The sequence below is a fragment of the Euprymna scolopes genome, chromosome 45 (assembly GCF_053919585.1).
Source record: "Euprymna scolopes isolate OS-2025 chromosome 45, ASM5391958v1, whole genome shotgun sequence".
NCBI lineage: Eukaryota > Metazoa > Mollusca > Cephalopoda > Sepiida > Sepiolidae > Euprymna > Euprymna scolopes.
In genome coordinates, this window is record NC_136526.1 from 824,258 (window position 1) to 844,055 (window position 19,798).

A 19,798-nucleotide genomic window follows, 5' to 3' on the forward strand; every position below is an offset into this window, starting at 1 on the left:
TTACATTCACACTGCATGCTAAGCCAGACATATATTCACCTTGCAAAACTCGTCACTAGGATTTTGTTTCGCAATTTACCAGCGATATCTGACACATCTCAGGTGAACAGAACACTGCAGCAGAGGCTTTGTCCCGCCTTCCCATTAATTCTTTGTCCTCACCATCGAATATTGACTTACAGCGGATGGCTTTAGACCAGCCAAGTTTGGACATTTTTTTTTTTTTTTTTACACAGTGATCACCACTTATCAAGGCCCGGAAGCCACTCAGGGATAAGTGTTATTGCAAGTACATTACGTTAGTGTGGAGATTGGATCCATCGTCACCTGAATTTGCAACTTGCAAATTCGCATACCTGCCCGTGCCTACCTCGGACATGAAGATCATTTGTGACATTCCAACGGATTCACCATGACCATTTGTTCCATTGACTCATCGTAGAGTTGTTTTTGACACCCTACACAATCTGGCACACCCCGGATGCAGAGCCACAGTGAAGCTGATTACAGCTAGATTCTTCTGGCCAAATATGAGGTGTGATATCACTGCCTGGACACGTTCCTGTGTATCCTGCCAAAAGTCAAAGGTGCACAAGTATATCTGTGCACCACTTGGAACATTTACCACCCCAGACGCTTGGTTTAGCCATGTGCACATTGACCTGGTTGGACCTTGGCCGGTCAGTCAGGGATTTACTTATCTCTTGACCTGTATAGACCGTTTCACACGGTGGCCTGAAGCTATTCCCCTGAAGGGCATTTCAGCTGAATCTGTAAATCGACTCCCTTGGGAACCTAATTGAATTGAGAAAAGTTCAAACATTTCAGTGATTTAAACATGAAGAAATTGTTGCGGCTCCGTTCTCGATAAGGCATTCTTCTCGGAGCCGACTTTTGTGAGTTTCTCTGGCCGGGTGTTTTTTTATAGACTGAAAAACAAATGGATGTTTACAAAAAAGGCACCAAGAAATTATCTTGGCCCATACAAATTAACCAATCACAAGCTGCCTACAAGAAATGTGCGTAGGCGGCTTAAAACATGAAAATGACATTGTAACTGGAATTTCTCACAACATAAGGGGCTACAAATTGAGACCATGCTTAAGAAAGATTAACAAGATGTTGGTTTACATTACATTTAAACTTCTGCATTTCAGTACAGTTTGGGAAGCAGGTAGCAGGAAGGGAATTCCAAAACCTAGCTGTTCTAGGAAGAAGCTATTTGAGTAGAAAACTTTCTGACATTTAAGGACCTCAACAGTGAAGGGGTGTGATTTTGTTGCTGAACAGATTTGTCAGGGATATGTACATCGAGGGGGCACAAGTGCAATGAGTTCATCAGAGCACATTTCATTAAAATATTTGTAAAACAGGCATAGAGATGCAACACTATGGCGATGGGACAGGGGTTGGAGCCTAGTTGACATAGCGGGACCTATTAGATTGCAAACCCTTTTTTGGACCCTATCCAAGAGGAAGAGGCTGCTGTAAAGAAGGCGGGTTCCCTCTATCGAGCTAGAAAGTATTCACACCTGAGAGTAGCCTGTACTTCTACAAGGCCACCATTTGCGCATGTCTTGATTATTGTTGCCCCATTTGAGCTGGTGCATCTACCACTAGCCCCTCCTTCTTGGATAGGATCCAAAAACGAGTTTTCAACCTAATAGGTCCCACTTTGTCAACTAAGCTCCAACCCCTGTCCCATCGCCACAGTGTTACATCTCTGCGCTTGTTTTATGAGTATTTTAATCGAATGTGCTTGGATGAACTCGTTGCACTTGTGCTCTCTCGATGTACATATCCCTGAGAAACCCGCTTAGCAACAAAATCTCACCCCTTCACTGTTGAGGTCTCTAAATGCCAGAAAGCTTCTTTTTTTTTTCTTTTTTTTTTTTACACGGTGGTCACCACTTATCAAGGCCCGGAAGCCACTCAGGGATAAGAGTTATTGCAAGTACATTACGTTAGTGTGGAGATTTGATGAAGTGTTTACTTAAGGGGGTTGTTCATTAGGAATTTGTTAACGTTGGACTTGAAGACATCCAAGTTGTAGTCCGGTGGGAAGCAGGCAGACGGAACACAGTTCCACAGGCGTGCAGTTCTAAGAAAGAAGCTTTGTTCATGGAATCCACGTTTTGATTTAAGCATAGATAGCTTTCCATTCTAATAGTTTCTTCTCTCGATCAGCTACACTTTGGAATTCCCTTCCTGCTACCTGCTTCCTGGACTGTACTGATATGCAGAAGTTTAAATGTAATGTAAACCAACATCTTGTTAATCTTTCCTAGGCATGGTTCCCAATAGTAGCCCCTTACATCCAAGTGGTGATATGCCTTGTTTGGGGTGAACATAAGTAAAAAAACTATCCTTACATCATCAACGCTCTGATCCCCAGCTGGCATCAATTGTGATGGATGGCTCTCGTCTGGGTGAGGCCCCGTGTTTTGACAAGCTTCTGGGTTTGACCTTTACTCCTGATCTGAAATGGAACACGTACATCAAGTCTGTTGCCAAGGTCGCTGGAAAGATGGTGGGATCCTTCTACCGCTCCAGAAGATATCTCACTACTGATGCAATTCTCTATCTATATAAAAGCCAAGTACGTCCAAGGATGGAATACTGTTGCCATATCTGGGCAGGAGCTGCCAAAAACAGCCTATCATGCCTTGACAGAGTACAAAATAGACTTCGTGGTTTAGTGGGGGATGCCCTTTTCTCTACCCTGCAACCCCTCTCCCACAGAAGAGACGTTGCGAGCCTATCCTTGTTTTATCGTTATTTTCATGGCAGGTGCTCATCTGAACTCCAATCCCTGGTCCCCCCTCGCCAATCTTTCACGAAAAACACCCGTCTAGCTGAATCCACTGTGAAAAATTTCCCCCACTCTATATCTGTGCCTAAATCAAAACGCGGATTCCATGAACAAAGCTTCTTTCTTAGAACTGCACGCCTGTGGAACTCTGTTCCGTCTGCCTGCTTCTCTCCGGACTACAACTTGGATGTCTTCAGGTCTAATGTTAACAAATTCCTAATGAACCGCCCCCTTAAGTAAACACTTCATCAAATCTCCACACTAGCGTAATGTACTTGCAATAACCCTTATCCCTGAGTGGCTTCCAGGCCTTGATAAGTGGTGATCACTGTGTAAAAAAAAAAAAAAAAAAAAATGTTTTTCTAGAATAAAGCTTCATTCAAGCCTTTAACATTTGTATCTTTCATCTACTTTTATTCTGAACACCTTCCTAACAACAATAATAAAAAATATATATTTTTTTTTTTTTTTTTTACATAGGCGTCACCACTTATCAATGCCGATAGGCCACTCAAGGATAAAGGTTAAAGAGTGTAGAGTAGTCAAAAGGACAATATAGTAATCGATAGTAATGGAAGTTCGGTAAATTTGTTAACTTAGTGGAACGGCTCATCAGAAACTTGTTCACGTTGGACTTGAAGACAACCATATTATGGAAAGCAGGAAAACGGAAGACAATTCCACAGGCGTGCAGTTCTAAGAAAGAAGCTTTGATCATGGAATCTATGTTTAGGTTTAGGCACAGATAAAGAGTGTGGAAAATTATTGATAATGTTTTCAGCTAGTCTAGTGTTTCTTGTGAAAGTTTGGCGAGGGGGGACCATAGATTGAAGCTCAGTCGAACACTTTCCATGAAAATAACGATAAAGCAGAGACAAACTCGCAACATCTCTTCTGTGAGATAGAGGTTGCAGCGAAGAGAAAAGGACATCTCCCACCAGGCCACGAAGTCTATTTTGAACCCTATCAAGGCAGGACAAGTCTTTTCTAGCAGCTCCTGCCCATATGTGGCAACCATATTCCATCCTTGGACGTATCTGGCTCTTATATAGATAGAGAATTGCATCAGCAGTGAGATATCTACTGGATCGATAGAAGGATCCGACCATTTTTCCAGCGGCCTTGGAAACAGATTTGATGTACGTATTCCATTTAAGATCAGGAATAAAGGTCAAGCCCAGAAGCCTGTCAAAACTTGAGGCCTCCCCAAGACGAGAGCCATTCATTTTAATTGATGCAGATGAGGATCAGAACGTTGATGATGTAAAAATAGAAGCTTGGTTTTAGATGCATTAAAAGTAACCAACCACTCCTTTCCCCATTGTACAACGTATACGAGATATATCCTGTTTCGCAATATAATTTGGCCCTCTTGCCGTTTAAATAAACCAAAATATAAGAAAAATACAGGAACACATTATCCTGATCCTAGAGACACGCAAGCTCCCTAACCACGCCAAGATTGAACTCTCTAGGATCCAGATAGCTATGCTGGTAGGAAAACATGAACCCAGAAAGGATTTTTTTTTTTCTTTTTACATAGGCAACACCACTTATCAAGGCCCAGGGGCCACTCTAGAATAAGGGTTAAAACATTGGAAAAAAAAAGGTTGGAACATAGACCCCCTGATGTTGGAGAAGGAGACATGGTAGTGGGGGTTCTATGTTGGAAGTTGGAGATCTAAATTTAAACGTGTATATTTTCTGGAAACTTTCCATGATGGAGTTTTGAGATTTGTGGAATAGGTCGACAGACTTGCTTAGAGCAGAGCAGAGATGAAAGTAAGAGAGAAAAAGAAACAAATAAGGTAAAGCCGTAACATTTATCCACTAATATGGCACCAAGAAGCCCCACCAGAAGCTACTGCATGGTCCAGAATTCATTCACTAAATGGCAATACAGCAGCCCCAGTATTTTGCACCTGCTGACAGAACAGCCTTCTTAGTGGTTAATCCAAGGTTGGGGTCCTTGACTATCAGGGGGATAACATCAGTCAAGATAAAACGTTTACCTCCAGCACACTTATTAGTGACTTTTATTTATTTATATGGAGGTCACCACTTATCAAGACCCAAGGCCAAGGGAGTTCCAGAGTCTAGCAGTTTGGGGGAAGAAACTATTAGAGTAAAAGGCTTTCTTACATCTAGGGATCTCTATTGTGTAGGGGTGGGATTTTGCTGCTTGTAAGGTTTGTCGGGAGTATTAACGTCGAGGGGGTACAAGGGCTTGTAGTTCGTCAGAGCATTCACCATTAAAATACTTGTAAAACAGGCAGAGAGATGCAACATTTTGTCAATGGGACAGTGGTTGAAGCTTGGATGATAGTTCAGGACCTATCAGGTTGGCAACTCTATTTTCAACCCTGTCCAGGAGCGAGAGACTAGTAACAGGGCACCAGCCCAAATGTAACAACAATACTCCACACATGGGCGAATGGTGGCGTTGTAGCGGTACAGGATATTTTCCAGCGTAAGTAACTTTCTAGCACAGTAGAGAGAGACAATTTCATCGAAGCCGCCGTGGTAAGGCTCTCAATGTACCTGTTCCAACTCATGTTTCCTGTGAACGTTAAGCCGAGGAGTTTGAAAGAAGTACTTTCAGGTAATGTATCTTTAGCCATCGTTATTGGTGGTTGAGAAGGTTTCTTGTAATTAATTATTAAAATGGTTCATTAATAATTATGAAAAAAAATTATTATTAAGTGTTAAAGAAAATTATTTTTAAATATTAAATTAAATTATTTTTAATTATTAAAAGAAATAATAATTAAGTATTAAATGAAATTATTGGTTATTAAAAGAAAATAATTATTAAATATTAAAGGAAATTATTATTAATATCAAAAGAAATTTTTATTAATTATGAAAAGAAAATTATTTTTAAATATTAACAGAAAATTATTATTAATTATTAATAAAAATCATTAAATATTAAAGGAAATTTTTATTAACTATCATAGAAAAATATTAAATATAAAAGGAAATTATAATTAAATAGAAATGGAAATTATTATGAATTGTTAAAAGAAAGTGTTATTAATAATTAAAATGAAATTATTATTATTATTATTATTATTATTATTATTATTATTATTATTATTATTATTAATTATTACAGGAAATGTTTATTTATTTTCAACGGAAATTATTATTAATTACTAAAGCAAATTTTTATTAATTATTAAAATTGAACTGTTATTAATTATTAGAAGAAATTATTATAAATCGTTAAAGGAAATAATTATTAATAGAAAGGAAATTATTATTACTTATGAAAAGAAAAATATTTTACAATATTAATAGAAAATTGTTATTAACTATTAGAGGAAATTATTATTAAATATTAAAGAAATTATTTTAAATATGTTAGGATATTTTCTATTTATTATTTATGGAAATAATTATTAATTATTAAAGAAAATTACTATAAAATATTATTAATTATTATTAATTATTAAATGAAATTATAATTGATTATTAAAGGAAATTATTTTTTATTATTATAGGAAATTATTATTGAATATTAAAAATTATTTTTAATTATTAAAGGAAATTATTATTAATTATTAAAGAAAATTATTATTAAATATCATAGAAATTATTAATTATTATTATAGAAAATTTTTTAATAATTAATGAAAGTATTATTTTTTATTAAAAAAATATTAATTAAATATTAAAGGAAATTATTATTAATTATTAAAGGAAAATATTATTAAATACTAAATTAATTTTATTGATTATTTAAGGAAATTCTTATTAAATATTAATCGAAATTATTTTATAATATTTAAAAAATTATAATTTTTCATTAAAGGAAAGTATTATTAATTATTAAAGCAAATTATAATTAATTTTTAAAGAAATTATTAATAATCAATTAATGAAATTGTTATTTATTATCAAAGAAAGTTATTATTAAATATTAAAAATGCTTTTTTTTAATATTAAAGGAAATTATTAATTATTATTAAAGGAAATTATTAATTATTATTAAAGGAAATTATTATTAAATACTAAAGGAAATTATTAGTAATTATTAAAGGAAATTATTAATTATTATTAAAGAAAATTATTGTTAAATACTTAAGGAAATTATTAGTAATTATTAAAGGAAATTATTAATTATTATTAAAGGAAATTATTTTTAAATACTAAGGGAAATTATTAGTAATTATTAAAGGAAATTATTAATTATTATTAAAGGAAATTATTGTTAAATACTAAAGGAAATTATTAGTAATTATTAAAGGAAATTATTAATTATTTTTAAGGAAATTATTGTTAAATACTAAAGGAAATTATTATTAATTATTAAAGGCAATTATTAATTATTATTAAGGAAATTATTGTTAAGTACTAAAGGAAATTATTAATTATTATTAAGGAAATTATTGTTAAGTACTAAAGGAAATTATTAGTAATTATTAAAAGGAAATTATTAATTATTTTTAAGGAAATTATTGTTAAATACTAAAGGAAATTATTAGTAATTATTAAAGGAAATTATTAATTATTATTAAAGGAAATTATTGTTAAATACTAAAGGAAATTACTAGTAATTATTAAAGGAAATTATTAATTATTATTAAAGGAAATTATTGTTAAATACTAAATGAAATTATTAGTAATTATTAAAGGAAATTATTAATTATTATTAAGGGAATTATTGTTAAATACTAAAGCAAATTATTAGTAATTATTAAAGGAAATTATTAATTATTATTAAAGGAAATTATTGTTTAATACTAAAGGAAATTATTAGTAATTATTAAAGGAAATTATTAATTATTATTAAAGGAAATTATTGTTAAATACTAAAGGAAATTATTAGTAATTATTAAAGGAAATTATTAATTAATAAATGCATATGTTAGCGATTGATTTTCACGCTGTACTTTTCTTGCTGTTCTCACGATGCTCAGCTCTTCCACTTGATAACGTCGTTCACTTCCGGACGTTTCCACATTAACTTTTATTCTTTTCCACATTACCTTTTATATTATTCCTTCACTTCGCCCATTCACCTTCCATATTGTCGGATCAGCTCTTATGTTTACGGGTCATCAAATCTAAGGGAGATAACCAGCATAAACATAGAAAGAAAACGGATATTTTGCAAGATATAATTTGGGACGCTAAAGTAATCAGTAAAACAATGAAACGAAAAACGAAACGTTAAACGAAAAAAAAATGATTACACACACAAAAAACAAAAACAAAAATCGTTTTTCTTTATTTTAGGTAATCAGTCAGTGTCAGAATGATAAAAAAACTTTTTTGAAGGAGATTTTGAAGTATTTAAACTGTCAATGATTAAAGTTTAATTTTATTTATTTATTTTATTTTTATTTTTTTGCTATTCTGTAGTTTCATTTTTCAAAGGATAATTTGGGGCGCATAATAATTAACGTACACAAAACAACGAAAATAGAAAACTTTTTTGAAGTAGATTTTGAAGTATTCAAACCGTCAATGTATTTTTTTTAACGAAAATAAAAGATTAAAAAATTAGAAATTTGTTGTTTTTTTTTTTAATTTTACGATTCAAGTAGGAAAAAATAACAACGTTCAAAGATTCTGCACAAGATAAAGTGTTCGGGGTTTTTTTTGGTAGGGGAGTCTCTAAAATGAGGGAAGCATTTTTCTTGGGCAACAACTGGACAACTTCTTCATTAACAAGTTTATTTAATTCTTGTTGTTTAATTAACATAGTTTCATTGGAACAGGTTGTTTACTTTTGTTTTGTGTAATACATTAATTAATAAGTTTTTTTTTTCCTACTTAACATGGTTATATTTTTAAGTTTATTGATTAACTTCTGTGGAGGGGGTGTTGCAGTTGGGTGTTGTGCTCCCAATTAAATACGTGTTCGTAAACGACAAACTTGTCGCACGCAGTGAGACAGAATAACTAAAACCAACAAATAGAGTAAAGTTTAAAGAGATATTTTATTTCTCGCGTGCGCCTGTGAGAATAAAAATGTTATTGTGTACGTGTGTGCGTGCGTGTGTGTGCGTGTGAGGAGTGGAATTCAGTCCGCGTACGTATGCGTGTCTGACGGTAGAGCTAATGTCTCTTGAAGGAAAAGGCTGGAAAAGTGTTCATTTGCTGAAACTCTTACCGGGTTGATGTTGACCGGCGGGCGCGTTGTCTCACCGTTTCGTTGCGAGGCTGATTCCCAGAAGGAGCGAGAGAGAGAGAGAGAGAGAGAGAGAGAGAGAGAGAGAGAGAGAGAGAGAGAATTATCCGGGCACCGGGCATCCCCTTTTATATCTCTTCCAAGGGCAGATAACCCGGTCGCTTTTTGCGACACCTACCGGCTGGTTGGTGCAGTTATCGCTGGAAAGGAGCAGATAACTGCTACACTTCGCTAACTTATTTTCTTTCCATAAATTGCTTCAGCAATTTCCGGAACTCGGCTACAGTAATCGTGGCATCATTTTTTCTTTCTTTTTTTTTTTTTTTCTTTTAACATTTTGTCATTGTTCTACTGATTAGGAATTTTGTTGGAAAAAGTGTTGCATTTCGGCAGAACAACCTTTTCCAGAACAATCAGTCTTGCAAAATATGCTTATTTTTGCTATGTTTATGCTGGTTATCTCCCTTAGATTTGATGATCCGTTGACATAAGCGTCGTCCGATCGATTCCATGCCCCTTCATATCCTCCTCTAAACAACCCTAACAGCGGAACATTAACAACAGTCTGAGTCATCACCTGATATATTATGTTTATACATTTACGATAGTAGCAATATACAACAATGCAATAAAGGAGTTAACACTGTTTTACAATCGTTCACTGTGCAAAGGAAGACAACTCTCTTTTACTAAGAGATTTTTTTTTTTTTTTTTACACAGTGATCACCACTTATCAAGGCCCGGAAGCCACTCAGGGATAAGGGTTATTGCAAGTACATTACGTTAGTGTGGAGATCTGATGAAGTGTTTAATTAAGGGGGCGGTTCATTAGGAATTTGTTAACATTGGACTTGAAGACATCCAAGTTGTAGTCCGGAGAGAAGCAGGCACACGGAACAGAGTTCCACAGGCGTGCAGTTCTAAGAAAGAAGCTTTGTTCATGGAATCCGCGTTTTGATTTAGGCACAGATATAGAGTGGGGGGAAATTTTTCACAGTGGATTCAGCTAGACGGGTGTTTTTCGTGAAAGATTGACGAGGGGGGACCAGGGATTGGAGTTCAGACGAGCACCTGCCATGGAAATAACGATAAAACAAGGAAAGGCTCGATTGTTCATTATTTCATCTCATAATTTAGGACGCTCGATGTTTGTTTTGTTTAGGCCTTTTGATTCCTTGGGGAACATAGGGCTGCTTACGACGCTCCTCCAATGGACCCGGTCTTAACTGGTCCTCCTCAGTTCGGCCCATGTCATTCCGGCAGACCTGGTCTCAACCTCAATGCTTCTTTTCCATGTGTCGGCGCACTGGCTTCCCAGAGGATTTCACCCGCTCACGTCATGAACTCTACCAAAAAGTCTCCAGATGATGTTGTTGCAATTTCTGTAACTTTCTTTCTTTTACAGAATTGGGTTGTTGGTCCTATTCGAACTCCCAACCTGGAGGACCAGTGAGTGATCTTAGTCTGATCTTTACCCTTCAACCTGTCTGGTTTGGGTGACCCTACAAGGAGACGAATGAATCTCCCGCCAGCATAGCTATACGCCATACGGGTCCTAGAGACATGCAAGCCCCCACCCTAATCACACCAAGGTTGCACTCGCTAGTTGGCGGATACTTGATGCAGCGGTATTTTTTTTATTATTAAATCAAAACATTAAAAAAAAAAACTGCGACAATTTTTTTTTTTATGTAACAAAGTTGATAACACTAATAATACAAAATGTAGTCTTTACGCGACTAATAAGAAAAAAAACAACAAACCAACAATATTTTCATTAGATGAAAACAGTAAAAAAAAAAAATTAAAAAAAAAAGGCTGAGTCAACCTTTTTTTTAATGAAAAAGTAAATGTTTTGGTGAGGGGATACTTGTACAGTTTAATCAAGACATTAAAAAATGAAAATATCGAAAAAAAAAAAAAAAAAGGTTATATTTTACGTATCCGTTTTAAATTGAAGATCTTTAAACAAATTTCACTTAATTTGATCGAGTAGTTTTTTTTTTGTTTGTTTTTTTACATTGGAAAAGCATGTTTTTATGAGAGCGCATTGAAGTCAACCATCTTGAAATTTTTTTAACGCACCATGAGGAGATAACTCAATTTAAAGCGCCGACACTCCCTCCCCATCTTTACTACGAGTTTTTCTTCCTAAAAATCGAACCTTTTGCTTGGTATCATAACAAATTGTTTTTTCGCTGTAAAAAAAAAAAAAAAAAACTACTTGATGAAATTAATGAAATTAATTTTTGGAGAACTTCGTTCCATAACGGATACGTACAATATAACCTTTTTTTTTTTTTTCGATATTTTCATTTTTTTAATGTCTTGATTAAACTGTACCGGTAAGGTTTTTCTTTTATTAGTCTTTAACCTTAAAAAATACAAAGAATGAAACTCTTTAATAAAACAAGATGAAACTTTTAAAGCTGCAGCGACAAGGTTTTTTTGGGGGTCTTTTTTTTTTTTTTTTTTTTTTTACTGTAACAAAGCTTATAATATTAATAACGCCAGCATCTAATTTTTAACATAAAAATAAAAATGAAAACGCGTCGATAGTTGTAGAGGAATTGTAAACGCAACTTTAAAAGTTTCGCGGTTTCAAAATTATCGCCTCTATTTTTGTTTGTTTGATATATTTGAATTCCGAAGTGCGTAGCGAAGTCAATTTTAAAGAGAAAGGGAAGGTGAATGTATTCACTGAACCCGGATATGGTCATACGTTTAGCTTGTGTTAGTCAATCGCGCGCTTTGTTTAAGGTAAGGGAAGCCGAAGAGAACAACAGGAACGAAGAAAGGAAGAAAAATGGAGGCGGTGATTTTGAAACCGCAACAAAAGTTTCATCCTTGTTTTACTAAAAATTTAATTCTTTATATTTTTAAAGGTTAAAAACTAATTTTTTTTTTTTAAACCTTTACCATAAAATTTATTTTTTAATTAAAAAGAAGTTGCTGCTTTCTTTTCTGTTTTTTCTTTAATGAAAATATCGTTGGTTTGTCTTAATACTCACGTATTATTACTGTTATCAACATTGTTACATTAATTAAAAAAAAAAATCGTCGCTGCTTTCTTCTTTTTTTTTAATGAAAATATCGTTGGTTTGTCTTAATACTCGCGTATTATTACTGTTATCAACATTGTTACATTAATTAAAAAAAAAAAATTCGTCGCTGCTTTCTTCTTTTTTTTTTTTTGTTTAATGTTTTGATGTAATAAAAAATAATATCGGTGCATCGAGCGTCCTAAATTATGAGATGAAAAAAAAAAATGAATGAATCTCTTAGTAAACAAGAGTTGTCTCCCTTCTGCACAATGACAAATTGTTAAACAGCGCCAAGGAGTTGGCCCCGGGCATCATTTGTCTTTGTCCTGTTTAAATAAAACTTTTAAAACGAACCAGTGTCCACGATCATCAGAGCTCAGCACAGCGACCACTGGTAAAGACGCCAGATATTCTGATCACTTCAAATCAAATTAAAAGGAATAATTTTAGTATTTTTAAAAATTTTATTAATTTATCTTCTTTTTTTTTTTCGGTACTCTTTTAATCTAACCTATTTATATATATATATATATATATATATATATATATATATATATATATATATATATATATATATATATATATATATATATATATATATATATATACCTATATATACCTATATATTATATATATATATATATATATATATATATATATATATATATATATATATATATATATATAAATCATAAACACAAAACGATTGTTGTTTACTTTTCGATAAATGTGTAGTTTAGCGGCGTAAATCATTTGACAGACAACAGATTGTAAACACTATTTATTTTTAGGTAATATCTCTTCAAAGCGTAATGTGCTTATATGAGAAAATAAAGCTGTGTACGCATGATAAATGTTTCTTTTCTGTGTCTTACGTTATACATTAGTACATTAGGGGTCATTTCGAGTTAAAAGTTTATTTACTGCACTCATCTGAACTAGAGAAAATCATGATCAAAATGTGTATATCTCGTGTAAATAACTAACTAATATGGCCGACGTTCAGAAGACGTTCTGGAGACCAGACTGCGAGTGATGAAAAAGTTAGATCGAGCGTATTATTACCTATTTTTATATAAAACATATTATTAGACCCAGAGGCTGAAATAAAACCAGAAAAAGAATAATTTTGATTATTTTCTTTTATCATTTTTTATTAGATTAAATATGCACCAATTGAAGCTACCATATTGCTTTTAATATTTGGCCTTTCTAGTGTTTGACAGATTGGCCTTTTTAAGGCCAAATTTGGCCATTTTTATGCTTATCATGGAACTAGGTTTTTGGCTGCCATTTTTTTTTTTTTTTTTTTTTTTGTAATGAAAGAGCGTAAAAAGGGCTAAATTTAACTTTAAAAAGGCCAATCTGTCAAACCTTAAAAAGGCGGTAATCGTGAAGAAAGAGAGAGCTTGTTTCCTCCGTTCGACTATAGGTGGCGTTACTGTCTGTCCACCCAGTTACGGAAGTACAAAATGTATATAATGCCACCCTTGAAATAAAAATAAATGTTTTTGTTATATTTTAATTTTAAACATGTTTCTTTTTTTTTTGTGCAAACATATTTAAGTTTTATTTTTCCAAACATTTACGTTTTGATGCTTGTTTATTTTTAAACATTTACGTTTTTTTTTTGCAAGCATATAAACTAAATGTTTTTGCTATATTTTTCTTTTAAACATATTTATGGGTACAACCGTTTTTCCGCGAGTATTTTTTACGCTCTTATGATAATAATAAAAAAAATCAACGTTTTTTCTTTTATTTTTTTTATGGACCCCCCCTTTTTTTCTTAATTTTTCTGCACTTATTTTACCTTTTCCGCAAGTATTTATATATATATATATATATATATATATATATATATATATATATATATATATATATATATATATATATATATATATATTTGAAAAAGGATATTGTAAAACCTGAATCTTACTTGAAACTACTATTAAAAAATAGCGCGGTACCAATAAGTGCATAAGCAAACTTTTCAAAAAGAAAAATATTTCAAAAATATTTAGTTTATGCTTGCAAAAAAAACCAAAAAAAAACCGTAAATGTTTTAAAATAAACAAGCAACAACACGTAAATGTTTGGAAAAATAAAACTTAAATATGCTTGCAAAAACAAACAAAAAAAACGTAAATATGTTTGAAAAAACAAAAAACAAAACTTAAATATGTTTGCACCCCCCCCCCAAAAAAAACCATGTTTGAAATTAAAATATAACAAAAACATTTATTTTTATTTCAAGGGTGGCATTATATACATTTTGTGCTTCCGTAACTGGGTGGACAGACAGTAACGCCACCTATAGTCAAACGGAGGAAACAGGCTCTCTCTTTCTTCACGATTACCAAAAAGGCCAAATTTTAAAAGTAATACACCAGCTTCCATTGTCGTAGATTTAGTCTAATAAAAAATGATGAAAAAAATAATAAAAATAGAATTTTGGCGATTTTGCAAAAACGGCCAGCACTACAGGCCGACCCGGTACTTTTAAGAGAGGGGGACACGCCAAATATATACACCGGTGAATTTAACTAATTATTTAAGAGGAAAACGAACGAAATAAAAACATTTCGTTTTTATTTTGTTCGTTTTCCTGTTACATAAAAGGTTATAAATATAATTCGCTCGTTTTAATGTTAAATAATTCGTTAAATTCACCGGTGTAGATATTTGGCATGTCCCCCTCTCTTAAAAGTACCGGGTCGGCCTGTAGTGCTAGCCATCACTGCAAAATCGACAGAATTGTTCTGATTTTATTTCAGCCTTTGGGTTTAATAATGTGTTTTATATAAAAATAATTTTTTTTATATTTTATCTCTCATATAATTTACGCAGCTAAATTACACATTTACCTATTTTTTGTGTTAAAATATCATAGTAGAAATTCCGTAGTTTTTTGTTATGTATTTATTTTCATCGGAGTATATGTTTTTCTTTATTAATTCAAAACATTGCGTTTAAAACTCAGAAGAAAAAAAAAACTTAAAACGTGAAAAGAAAAGTTAATATAATTTAATGAAAAGAAAACCAAAAACAATTAAACAAATATTGCACACATTTTTTTTTTTTTTGATTTGATGTTTTTATTATTTAATCTTGTAAAAAGAAAAACAATCAAAGAGAAAAGAAAAGAAATATGATGTTTGCCGAAATGCTTTTCTTTTTGGTAAAACCTACGGTTGTTTTAAAAATGGAACGGAAAATTAAATTTCGTTCCGTTTTACCCCCCTCCTTTTTTTTTTTTTTTTTTTGCAATAATAACATTTTGGGAATAAGAAATACCAAATTGACTTTTTTTCGTTTAAAAATCAAATTATTTTGTTTTTGTTAAAATTTTATTTTTATAAAAAAAACCCAACTTTTTCGCGTATTTTTTTTTTATATAAAAAGTACGATTGTTGAATGTTATTCTTTCGATTACTTTCGATTTTTGGGCGCAATTTAAAAAAAAAAAAAAAAAAAAAAAAAGAACGAAATTTAAATTTCCGTTTCATTTTTTTTAAGCAACCGTAAAACAGAGCGCTGTCTATAAGTTTTACTTTTTTTTTTTTTTTTTTTTGTAATAACAATTTTTTTTTTAAAGCGAAAACCATAAATATTTTGACGAGGCATTGAAGTCAGATGGAAAACTCCGACCAATAGAAAATAAAAATAATAATAATAATAATTTTTAAAAAGTGATAAAGAGAAGAAGATTGTGTTTCGACGCTATTTATTTATTTTTTTGGTAAGTGAACAACTTCATCAAAGAATAAAAAAAGAATATTTGCAAGTTGAAAGTTCAACGGCAGAGAAGGAGAGAGAGAGAGAGGGGGTGAGAGAGCGTGAAAGAGTGTGTGAGAGAGAGGAGGAGAACAAAGAGGGAAGATTAGGCTTTATTGATGTCGAAGCGGATGCTTCCTACTTAAAACGTCTAAACAAGCAAATAATACCTCGAAAAAGTGAATAGGATATTCATTATAGGTTACAACTTTGGTCAAGATCAAAGTGTAGCATCTGTTCTTCAGATGCTGCACTTCATTTTCTTGTTCTCTTTCGGTGGAGGAGAAATTCTTCATGACTGAGACAATTTTTATTTTTGTACCTTTTCTCCACGTTAAAAAAACGACCCTGGTGTCTAACTCTGTCCCGTGGGGAGGCATAGTAAATAGGTACAACATACCAGCCCTCCCATCTCTCTCTCTCTCTCCTTTTCTCTCTCTTTCTCTTACCCATACTTTATATATATGTATATATATATATATATATATATATATATATATATATATATATATATACTTTTTTACCACATTAATCTTTACTGAGAATAGAAGAGAATAGAAACTCATTATATTCGTCCATGAAGTTCATTTTTTTTATTATATAAGCTAGCGATTGTTTCAGCCCACACACACACACACACACACACACACACACACACACACACACACACACACACACACACACACACACAGAGTTTATTGTATGTTTTTTTATTTTACTTCATCATAAAAATAAAAAAATGATATATATGTATATATATGTATATATATATATATATATGTATATATATATATGTATATATATGTATATATATGTATATATATATGTATATATATATGTATATATATGTATATATGTATATATATGTATCTATATACACACACATATATATTTTTATTTTATATATATATATATATATATATATATATATATATATATATATATATATATATATATATATATATATATATAAAATAAAAAATTCGATCCTCTCGTCATTGACCATCCCTCTTGAGAAAGCCCACATAAGACGGGCGAAACGTCGAACCCCTCGGTCCCGCTGCCTCCATTTTAAATTTCATATCGTCGGATTTTATCCATTTTAATAATCATATATATATGAACAAATGATTAATAAAACATGTTAAAAGACATCTTGAAAAAGAGTAAAAAACATTTAATTTTAAAAAAGGAAACACAAGATAAGTGGATAGTCCTTAATCCGAAGTTTCGAAGAAATACTCTCTCTGACTGAGTTTATTTTACTTGTAAATATTAACTCTTTAATATTTATAATATATTTTAAGTTTACCATTTTGATTACCTTGGTAAACTTATTGTAATTTTTATTATATATATATATATATATATATATATATATATATATATATATATATATATATATATATATATATATATATATATATATATATATACATACATATATATATATAAATGAATTTTTGAACGAACACAACTAGTTTCTATTCCCAATGAAGAATAAATGACAAAAAAAGAGAGTATTTACATCTCCAGTATTTCAAAATTGAGTTATTTAAAGGAAGTTTGTGTTGTCAATATTTATATTTGAATAGAAAATTTTATTTGAAATATAAATATATAGATATATATACTTTTTTACGTCCATTTAAGTTATCCATGAACACGTGTTTCTCGCTGAATTGCAGACATCAGCACGGCTTGACTACTGCAAGGATTGAAACCCTCACTACGCTGTTGTACAAGGGAAACGATGCCGATGCCTTTTATCAAGAAACATGGACAACTATTATGCACGTAAAATCTAGAAAAATATATCAATGAAAAAAAAAAATGCGTCCCGCCCCAAAAAATGGGCGACGTAATGCAGGCATTTGCGTACAAGCAAGGAAACTCTCAAACCACTTAGGTAAGAGAATTTGAATAAAAAGAACGGGTTCTCACGCTGCTACTATCGCTAATAAAAACAACAACAAATTCATTAGTTTATTATATTGTGTTTGTAGGATTGTTAGTTCATAGGTGTTATTCTTCTGAAGCTACGGTGTTTTTAAAATCGTGCTTAATAAAATGTAGAGCTATATTTTAATGAAAACTTTTATCCACACAAGTACTTTTAGTCACATATGTGCGTACATGTTTCAGTTACGCCCTTGTCTAAAAGTTGGTGCTCCTTGGGCCACGACGAAGCGTATTACTTGGAAATGCACACTTGTAGTAATATTGTAGCTGAACCATGTACGCACATATGTAGTCAGGAACGTTTGTATGAATAAAATTCGTGCCATACACACAGATATAAATACACACACACGCACACACACACACACACATATATATATATATATATATATATATAATGGATAGATGGATACAAAATAAACGAGAAAGGACTAAAGATGGCGTTACTTTAGCACTTTATGATCTGGTTGAACTTGTAGCAGAAACAAATAGAACTCTTTTCTTATGCGTCAGTGCCTCCCCTGACTGTGCGATATGGCACATACTGACCAATCAGAGGCATAGCGCAGGGATCTTCCTTACCCCCTTAAGGAACTATAACTGCTTCCGTCCCGGACAAGAAAAACTCTTCCTTTTGCCAGCGAGACGTCAAAGACAGCGGACCTGTTTCCTCTCTCTCTCTCTCTCTCTCTCTCTCTCTCTCTCTCTCTCTCTCTCTCTCTCTCTCTCTCTCTCTGCCTACATCGGTATCGACGGTCCCCACTTGGGAATAACTACCGGGCAAAGGCAGACGAGTTCTATCCCAGCTATATCTAAATGGTATCTTGCCTTACTTCAATAAACATTTTCCTTACAAGTTTTACGAAGTCGTTTGTTCGTTTAATCAATAGCTTGTGTTGAAATATTTATTTTATTAAGGAGTGCCCGAAAAGCATTAACTCCACTCCCTAAAAACTAATTCGTTCCGTCGTAAATAAATGAATATAACGGCATAAAGCGGGAATTGGTTCAAACACGCCTTGTACGTATTAGTTCAGCATCCGGGTAGATGACAGATACCTGCAGATTGCAGACAGCTTATCTTCAATATGCCACCATGTGCCGCCATCTGTCTCAGAGAGTAGGGGATTTCGTTTGTTGTCATAAACACATTTTTTTTTCAAACATTATGAATAATAATCAAAGTAATTTTATGAAATGCAAAAATTTTCATCGGTTGTTTAACTATTGAATGTCATAATTTTTTCAGTTGGAAGACAATCATAGTGTCATTACCCTTTAAACTAACTAAAATAAATAATAAACATTTTTTTAATCATCTACATCATAATTCAGGTCGTAAAATTAACAATAAATATCTTTTTCATCATCTACATCATAATTCAGGTCATAAAATCAACAATAAATATCTTTTTAATCATCTACATCATAATTCAGGTCATAAAATCAACAATAAATATCTTTTTCATCATCTACATCATAATTCAGGTCATAAAGGGTTAAATTGTTTATCTTGAGCAATGACGAAACGGACCTTACGGAATTCACTCATATATATATATATATATATATATATATATATATATATATATATATATATATATATATATGTGTGTGTGTGTGTGTGTGTGTGTGTGTGTGTGTGTGTCTGTGTGTCTGTGTGTTTGTGTGTATGTATATATATATAGTGTTTATTTCCTTTATGTAAATATAGTCATATCTTGTTACGATGTGCAGACCGTTTCCATCATTATTGATCTCATTAGACAAAAAAAATAATAAAATTAAAAAGTTTAAGAATTTTTTTTTTTAATTTTAGAGAAGAATATTTTACAATGTCTAGCGTGTAGCATGGTTTAACGTGCTTATATATATATATATATATATATATATATATATATATATATATATATATATATATATATATATATATATATATATATATTGTAAAAATCCACGTACGCTTCTAAAATAGTGATTTTAAAGTCACGAAGGGTTTTTTTTAAGTATGAAAACGATGTTATTTTTGTATTTATATATATATATATATATATATATATA

At 31.8% G+C, this 19,798-nt stretch overlaps 2 long non-coding RNA genes across 2 annotated transcripts in view; both read left to right on the forward strand.

Moving 5' to 3' along the window:
- Window positions 1-16,723, forward strand: part of LOC145269110 (uncharacterized) — a 373,031-nt gene extending 356,308 nt beyond the window's left edge. The window contains exon 2 of the long non-coding RNA XR_013864957.1: window positions 16,165-16,723. This is a non-coding gene — a long non-coding RNA (uncharacterized LOC145269110). The remainder of the gene's footprint in view (window positions 1-16,164) is intronic.
- A 494-nt stretch (window positions 16,724-17,217) lies between these two features.
- LOC145269109 (uncharacterized) lies at window positions 17,218-19,344 on the forward strand. The gene is made up of 2 exons (XR_013864956.1): window positions 17,218-19,123; window positions 19,175-19,344. It is a non-coding gene; the product is annotated as an uncharacterized LOC145269109 (long non-coding RNA).
- The last annotated feature ends 454 nt before the right edge of the window (window positions 19,345-19,798 follow it).